This window comes from Nanorana parkeri, unplaced genomic scaffold, assembly GCF_000935625.1.
Source record: "Nanorana parkeri isolate BGI_ZX_2015 unplaced genomic scaffold, ASM93562v1 scaffold347, whole genome shotgun sequence".
NCBI classification, from domain to species: Eukaryota; Metazoa; Chordata; class Amphibia; order Anura; family Dicroglossidae; genus Nanorana; species Nanorana parkeri.
In genome coordinates this window covers 82,299-91,221 of record NW_017306615.1, presented here as the reverse complement: position 1 = coordinate 91,221, position 8,923 = coordinate 82,299, and positions in this window count along the sequence as shown.

Here is an 8,923-nt window from a genome sequence, read left to right as displayed (position 1 = left end):
ATATATACTGTATATATGTGCTTCGTTATAAATACTGAGGGCTTGGTTATATGCCCATCAATGCAACACATTTACAAAGTGCACGCAATGCACGTTGACACAAGTTCATGTAACGCGCATCATGGCGAGCTGAATGCAGCCGCCGTGGTGGGAATCCTGCCTAAGGAAAGCGCTCCTTCTGGCATTTAAAGGGTTAAGCAGCACTTCTTCCCTTTTTTTTTGCCTTACGCTGACCCCTTTCCTTGCCTCACCCAGCCCCCAAGAAAAGTGAAGTGTTTGGAAGTGTAGGCTTCTGGGTAATATCAATGAAATGCAGCAAAATAGCTTTTGCTCTGGGGGGATTCCCCATGGATGGGAGGGGCTTGTCACAAGTCGTCTGGAAATGTGGAAGGAAAATAAAGCCAGGGCCCGTTAATAAAGATCCGGGATACGGCACTTTGGTCTGTTTTACGGCTCGTCCCACCTGGCTTTCTCCTGTTTAGGCATGGAGCCAAGGACGGCGTGATGGTAAAAGTTGGGAGATCGGTGAAAATGGTAAAATGTGATAAAACAAACATGTGCTAAGGGCCTCCGATGGGGCGCTCTTTTTGCATGTGTGGCGGGGTAGGTTTGCTGATGGCAAGGGATGCTGTTGCTTCCGACAAAGAGGGAGGGGTCAATGGACGGATGACACAGCGCGAGATCACCCGTGGCGCAAAGCTGAGCAGCTTAGGCTGATGGGGGTTATAAGGGGTATGTAAAGGGTCCCACCCATTGCCCCTTTACCCATAAGCTATCTCTTGCACTCAGGGTCGCCCTAAAGCCTTGGCTGGAGAAAAATAAAGAGGCAGCTCTTACCCTCTGCAAGTTCCAGTGCCGCACTCCTTGTCCTGCTCCGGTCCCGGATGCCGCCCCTTATCCTGGCTGAGTGATGCCCGGTGTCACCAGGACCACCAGGGTTCTAAAATGCAATACATGTATATTTCCCCCTGTATTATACCATTAAAGACCCTGTACGTGCTAAAAGTACATGGAGATCTGCTAGAAATGCACTACTACGAAGTCTTGTTTTGGACTGACAACACGTAACATTTTTGTGGTGTCATCCCTGCCCAGTCGTCTTGTGCTGAATTACTCAAACCCCACCCCCTATTCTACTAACCACAACACCAGTTATTCTGTAGTCCAAGATAAGAACTAGGAGGGCTAATTAGATTCATTGACATAAAAAAAGGAATTGGACAGAGGACAGCTCTGGCAGGAGTAATAAGTAGTGTCAGCCCTGCCCAGTCTTCTTTTGCTAAACTACTCAACTCCTCCCACTTTCCTGTTCTTTACAGCATAGACGCTAATCATTCTGTAGTGCAAGATAGGAACTAGGAGGGCTAACTAGACTCCCTGACATACAAAAGGAAGTGTACATAGGACAGAGGACTGCACTGGCAGGATTAGTGACTGGTGTCAGCTATGCCCATTCTTCTTTTGCTAAACTACTCAACCCCTCCCACTCTCCTGTTCTTTACAACATATACACTAATTAATTATTCTGAAGTCCAAGATAGGAACTAGGAGGGCTAATTAGACGCCTTGATATTAAAAGTTATTGTACATAAGATAGAGGACAGCTCTTGCAGGATTAGTGAGTGGTGTCAGCCCTCCCAAGTCTTCTTTTGCTAAACTACTCAACCCCTCCCACTCTCCTGTTCTTTACAGCATAGACACTAATTATTCTGTAGTCCAAGATAAGAACTAGGAGGGCTAATTAGACTCCTTGAAGAACTAGGAGGGCTAATTAGACTCCATGACATACAAAAGAAATAGGACAGAGGGCCGCTCTGGCAGGATTAGTGAGTGGTGTCAGCCCTGTCCATTCTTCTTTTGCTAAACTACTCAACCCCTCCCACTCTCCTGTTCTTTACAACATAGAGATCCAAGAGGTCCAAAATAGGAACTAGGAGGGCTAATTAGACTCCTTGACAAAACACAAGAAGCATACATAGGACAGAGGAGAGCTTACTAATCGAACAGATATAACTAAAACTCTTTTGATTGTCTATTTAACAAACCAAAAAAGAGCAAATAAGAGAAATTCAGATATAAAAATATTCCATATGACTATTGGAAGATCTGATACGAGACTGCAGCGACTGCAGCGTCCGGACACAGCGCCATGTTGGCCGTGGGGGCTCCCAGAGAAGAAATGGTGACTTGACGTGTCTGAACAGAGTAAATATATGAGCAGACAGGCCCGGGCCTTTGTATGGGAGCGCTGTGTTTGCTCAGGGCTGTGGGAATGGAGACTCACAAGTGTCTTTATATAAAGAGGCCTTGTCTCTTCCTCCCCCTCCCCACCCAGCCCCACCATTGTATATTATTCTGACAGGCGCTTTTAAACATGGCCGTCATCTGGCTTTTTGCGCGGTGCAGTGCCGTCACAAGGGGGGTGCCGCCCGCACGCGGGTGACACCATTGGAGGGGTGACACCAAAATAAGTTATGCCGCTGGGTCTCCTACTCTCTCCTGCAACTGTCAGGCTGACTGAGTGCCCGGCTTTTCATAGGGGGTGACACCAATATGACTGTCAGTTATCCCACCGGGTGATCGTCCCCTCCACTCTGCCGGCAGGTATCACAGAGATGGCGGCGCAAAAATGCTAGAAACACCGGATTTGACCCTAATAACTATTAAAAAAAAATCACACAAACAATCTGAAAATGAATTTTTCAAATGAGATTCTACTTGCGTATGGCCAACTTAAAGCCGGCCATAGACTGCTCAAATTTTGTTCCGGACACCGCAGGCGCCGGCTATCAGAATACAATCCCCAGCAGAGGCTTGGCATGGATGACACTTAAAATTACACTTAAGTGTTTTTAAGCACAACAAGAAAGCTTCTGTATGGCCACTTGGCCGTCGTAACATGCGGTGTAGCCTGGAGTTGCCGCAGGTGAATTATGGCAGCTCGTACCAGTATTCAGCTTCTCCTCCTCCAGGCGGTAAAGAGCTCCTGTCTTCCATACAGCTCCCCCGCCCCATCCCAAAAATGTCCCATTTAAATCTCCGGAGATAAGCTTCTCTGAACGGGACTGATAGCGCTAAGTGAGAGGGATTATCGGGGGATACAAATTACAATATTATACTCATTCTCCAGGAATGTATCATGTTATTTATTAGTCGGCATCGCGTTATAACTTTTATTAAAACAAATTATATTTTAAGTGTGCCTGCGATGTATGAACTGCCGAGGAAGTCATGTTCAGGCTTTCTTAAAGAGAACCTGTCTAGACTCCTGTTACAGTTGACAACCAAGGGACTGGTGGCCACCATCGGCTGACTTCTGTGCTGGGTGAGGCATCCCTCAGCCCGCCGAACATCCCTCAGCCCGCCGAAGGTCCGCCCCCGTCCCGCCGAAGGTCCGCCTCGTCCCGCCGAAGCTCCACCCCCAGCTCAGTAACCAAGCTGTGTGGGGAGGAGGAAGGGAGGAGCCTCCCTGTCCCTCACTTGCTCGTAACTGGTGAATCACTGCTGAGGCATCGGGATCGATGTCCACACTTCTTTTTTTTTGATTGGACAGCTTGGACCAATGGCGCTTTGCCATTGGTCCAAGCCATCCACAGAGCTCACGCCTCTAACACAGTTTAGAGGCTGTGACAGCTCTAGCCTCACCAAGTTAGGTTACACAAGCAGTGAGGAAGCCCGCTGCTGTGTAACCTAACTACCTGTCAAAAGCCGGATGCAGCGCTGCCTGTAATTAACAGGTGACACAGCGGGGAGGATTTCCCTGCTGTGTAACCTGCTAGAAGCCGCTCTGAATGGAGAAAAAGCTGTCAGCTTCAGACTTGAAGCTGACAGCTTTTTCCTGCATAATACTAGGTGAGGCTCTGCCTCCCCTAACCGCACATCCCTGGGTTTCAGCTGGCCTGAAACCCGGAAACAGCACATACAGGACCCAAAACCCAGACTGTCCAGGTGAATCGGGGACAGGGGGCAACCCTACATCAGAATACAGCATTATACAGGAAACATATAGACAGATAGAACTTCCAGTATATCAGTGGTTCTCAACTTGTGGGTCGCTGTGCAAGGTGAGAGTCCTCCTCAGCTCTCTCCTAGCGCAGCAGTGTCAGTTCTCCTGCCACGCCTCCAGATGTCGCTGCAGCAGTCGCGTCATCCCTAAATTTTACCTTGGGGGGGTCACCACAACTTGGCAAATGTTACCAAGAGGTCCCGGCCCTAGAAAGGTTGAGAACCACTGCAGTATATCATACATAAGCATAGGGACCAACACTGCACCACAGAGCCACCTACAGCTCAAAAGACAGTATTACATCTCTGACTGTCAGCAATACAAATCAGTGCGTGCTTTTGTATTTCCAACACTTTTTAGCAATAATACATATAATAATTTACACATTCACATCAGTCCCTGCCCTCAAGGAGCTTACAATCTAAGGTCCCCATCTCACATGCATACGGGGGCCAATTTAGTCAGGAGCTATTTAACCTTCCAGCATGTCTCCGGAGTATATAAATGGGTCTTTATTTTGGGACCACTTCAGATAGAACACTGATTCAAAAAAGTTATATGTCAGACTGTTAAAATAAGGGTGGAAGTTGTGTAAAGAGGCACAGAGGGCTTCGGGCCCCGTTAGAGGGACAGATGGGGGCCGTGTTTACGTTAAACCTGTGTGTCATGCAGATCTCGGTCATACTTTTCCAATTTGGCCGTCGGCTGTCAGACACGTGAGAGAAAACATGAAGAACTGCCGACCTAATGGAGGCGCCATTAAGAAGAGCTGCCATTGTATAAATAAAGTGAGTGGAGGCTGATGGACAGGACGCGGATTGCAGATAGAAGGCAGATATGTATCTGTGTCTGTGTATTTATGAGATAGTGGTGTACTGTACGTGTCATGTCATGATGTAGTGTGTGCTATAAGGTCAGAGGAATTTCAAGAAACATAGACACAGAGAGTGACGGCGGAAAAAGACAGAGTGGCCCATCCAGTCTGACACTCTTTTTTTTTAACCTTTTTTGACTATAGACCTGTGTTTACCCCAAGCATGTTTAAACTCAACTTACTGCAGACTGACTCCCTACCTCTGCTAGACGTCTGTTCCAAACATCAACTACACTACATGTACAATAATACTTCCTGAGGTTAGTTAGGTTAGGTTAGTTTGAGGCCATGTCCCTATGTTTTTAAACCTAGCTTCATATTGGAAATATGGCTCTCCTGATCCTTACTCGCACCCTTCATGAATTTAAAGGTTTCAGTCATATCAGCCCTTTACCTTCTTTCCTTATCCCTCTACATATGAAGTTCCTGTAGTCTCTCCTGATATGTTTAATGTGTTAGACCTGTTACCATTTTTGTTTTGGGCTATGTCTGTTGTTGTGATGATAGCCCATCCCTCATGGTCTACGCCTATTGTTGGGATGGTTGCCGGTCTCTCATGGTCTATGGCTATTTGTTCAGACGGTTGACTGTCCCTCATGGCCTATGCCTAGTGTTGAGATGATTGCATGTCTCTCATGGTCTATACCTGTTGTTGAGATGGTTGCCTATCTCTCATGGTCTATGCCTATTGTTGAGATGGTTGCCCATCTCTCATGGCCTATGCCTATTGTTGAGATGGTTGCCCATCTCTCATGGCCTATGCCTATTGCTAAGATGGTTGCCTATCTCTCATGGCCTATAACTATTGTTGAGATGGTTGCCCATCTCTCATGGCCTATGCCTATTGTTAAGATGGTTGCCCATCTCTCACAGTCTATAGAAATTATATTACCCTAGGTCTTACCCTAGATAGAAATGAGCATTTAACAATTGCAGTGCCCGCGGTTGGGGGTAACTTTAGATTTTCCCAGAGTTCATATTTAAAGCCTTAAACCAGAACCCAGCCAAACATAACAAGATAAAAAAATAGAGAGCCCATTAGAGGATAAAATACCAAACCCAGCTTTTGTTGCAATATCCAGCTTCATTGCAGCCTCTGCCACTAGATGACCTCATTCTGATGATCGGTATCATTCAAGTTCCTCTGAGCCCAGGTCTCTGTGAACCCACCCCCCTGCCCATAAAAGTATTCTCCCTGTGTCTGCATGGGTTTCCTCCGGGTACTCCGGTTTCCTCCCACACTCCAAAGACATGCGGGTAGGTTAATTGGCCCATCATATGTATGCATGTGAGATAGGGACCTTAGATTGTACGCTCCTTGAGGGCAGGGACTCGTGAATGTGCAACTATGTAAAGTGCTGCGTAAATTGTCGGCGCTATATAAATGCCTGTAATAAATGAATAGAGTAACAACATAGTGATGAACTCCTCTCTTTGCCAGCATGCTTCTTGTCAGCACATGAACTGATTGGCTCATTGTGCTGCTTCTGCCTCCTCCAGCTGAACCCTGCTATACGGGGGCCACAAGAGGCTGATACCAAATCAGATTTAGGTACTTGCACTGCTTCTAATTAAAAACAATACATTTAATGTTGTATTAATGAATACATAGTTGCATTAATTTGTGTCTTTTACATCTGTCTGGCGTTCGGCTTTAACAGGTTCGCTTTAAATAGATGTGTGAATTTTATCTACACCAAATATAATCTGCTGATTGGGGCTTGATAGAGAGGAGTCATTGAAGATCACACCTAAGCCGTGTCATTCTGATGCTCGTGGGAGAGCAATAAAAAACAGAGAGGGGGGTGGACTCGTACGATACTCGGCAGAAACAAAGACTGGCTCTAGGTAGATTGTCCATGAGAACGATGGATGAGGGGATTGTAGCCTGTCCTTACTCAACTTCAACAAGTTAAGGGACCTGTTGGTGATCAGTGTAGTAGTGACCCCTTACATTCATAATAAGTGTGGAAGTGACCCCCTTACATTGGTGGTCGGTGTAGAAGTGGCCCCTTACATTGATGGTCCGTGTAGAAGTGGCCCCTTACATTGATGGTCAGTGTAGAAGTGGCCCCTTACATTGGTGATCAGTGTAGAAGTGACCCCTTACATTGGTGATCAGTGGAGAAGTGACCCCTTACATTGGTGATCAGTGGAGAAGTGACCCCTTACATTGGTGATCAGTGGAGAAGTGACCCCTTACATTGGTGATCAGTGGAGAAGTGACCCCTTACATTGGTGATCAGTGGAGAAGTGACCCCTTACATTGGTGATCAGTGGAGAAGTGACCCCTTACATTGGTGATCAGTGGAGAAGTGACCCCTTACATTGGTGATCAGTGGAGAAGTGACCCCTTACATTGGTGATCAGTGGAGAAGTGACCCCTTACATTGGTGATCAGTGGAGAAGTGACCCCTTACATTGGTGATCAGTGGAGAAGTGACCCCTTACATTGGTGATCAGTGGAGAAGTGACCCCTTACATTGGTGATCAGTGGAGAAGTGACCCCTTACATTGGTGATCAGTGGAGAAGTGACCCCTTACATTGGTGATCAGTGGAGAAGTGACCCCTTACATTGGTGATCAGTGGAGAAGTGACCCCTTACATTGGTGATCAGTGGAGAAGTGACCCCTTACATTGGTGATCAGTGGAGAAGTGACCCCTTACATTGGTGATCAGTGGAGAAGTGACCCCTTACATTGGTGATCAGTGGAGAAGTGACCCCTTACATTGGTGATCAGTGGAGAAGTGACCCCTTACATTGGTGATCAGTGGAGAAGTGACCCCTTACATTGGTGATCAGTGGAGAAGTGACCCCTTACATTGGTGATCAGTGGAGAAGTGACCCCTTACATTGGTGATCAGTGGAGAAGTGACCCCTTACATTGGTGATCAGTGGAGAAGTGACCCCTTACATTGGTGATCAGTGGAGAAGTGACCCCTTACATTGGTGATCAGTGGAGAAGTGACCCCTTACATTGGTGATCAGTGGAGAAGTGACCCCTTACATTGGTGATCAGTGGAGAAGTGACCCCTTACATTGGTGATCAGTGGAGAAGTGACCCCTTACATTGGTGATCAGTGGAGAAGTGACCCCTTACATTGGTGATCAGTGGAGAAGTGACCCCTTACATTGGTGATCAGTGGAGAAGTGACCCCTTACATTGGTGATCAGTGGAGAAGTGACCCCTTACATTGGTGATCAGTGGAGAAGTGACCCCTTACATTGGTGATCAGTGGAGAAGTGACCCCTTACATTGGTGATCAGTGGAGAAGTGACCCCTTACATTGGTGATCAGTGGAGAAGTGACCCCTTACATTGGTGATCAGTGGAGAAGTGACCCCTTACATTGGTGATCAGTGGAGAAGTGACCCCTTACATTGGTGATCAGTGGAGAAGTGACCCCTTACATTGGTGATCAGTGGAGAAGTGACCCCTTACATTGGTGATCAGTGGAGAAGTGACCCCTTACATTGGTGATCAGTGGAGAAGTGACCCCTTACATTGGTGATCAGTGGAGAAGTGACCCCTTACATTGGTGATCAGTGGAGAAGTGACCCCTTACATTGGTGATCAGTGGAGAAGTGACCCCTTACATTGGTGGCCGGTGTAGAAGTGACCCCTTACATTGGTGGTGAGTATAGATGGGATCCCTTACATTGGTGGTCAATATAGATGGAACCCCTTACATTGGTGGTCAGTGTAGATGGGACCCCTTATATTGGTGGTCAGTGTAGATGGAACCCCTTATATTGCTGGTCAGTGTAGACAGGAGATCAATCATCCATGAGAAAGTCTGCTCTATAGACAATGCACATCCCCAATCCCCTCTAAATTGCCGCACAGTTGTGGATAAGGTCATGACGAGGTGACGGGTTAGCTGAGGAAGTATCTGCATTGCATGACAGAGACACATGTGTATAGGCCACTGATGATTAGCCATTGGAATATACATCCTAGTGGGGGGTGGGGGTGGGGGTGGGGGACGGATTTTTCAGTGCTGCGTCTACATCTGAATGGATGACCGGGTCTCCCTCACTG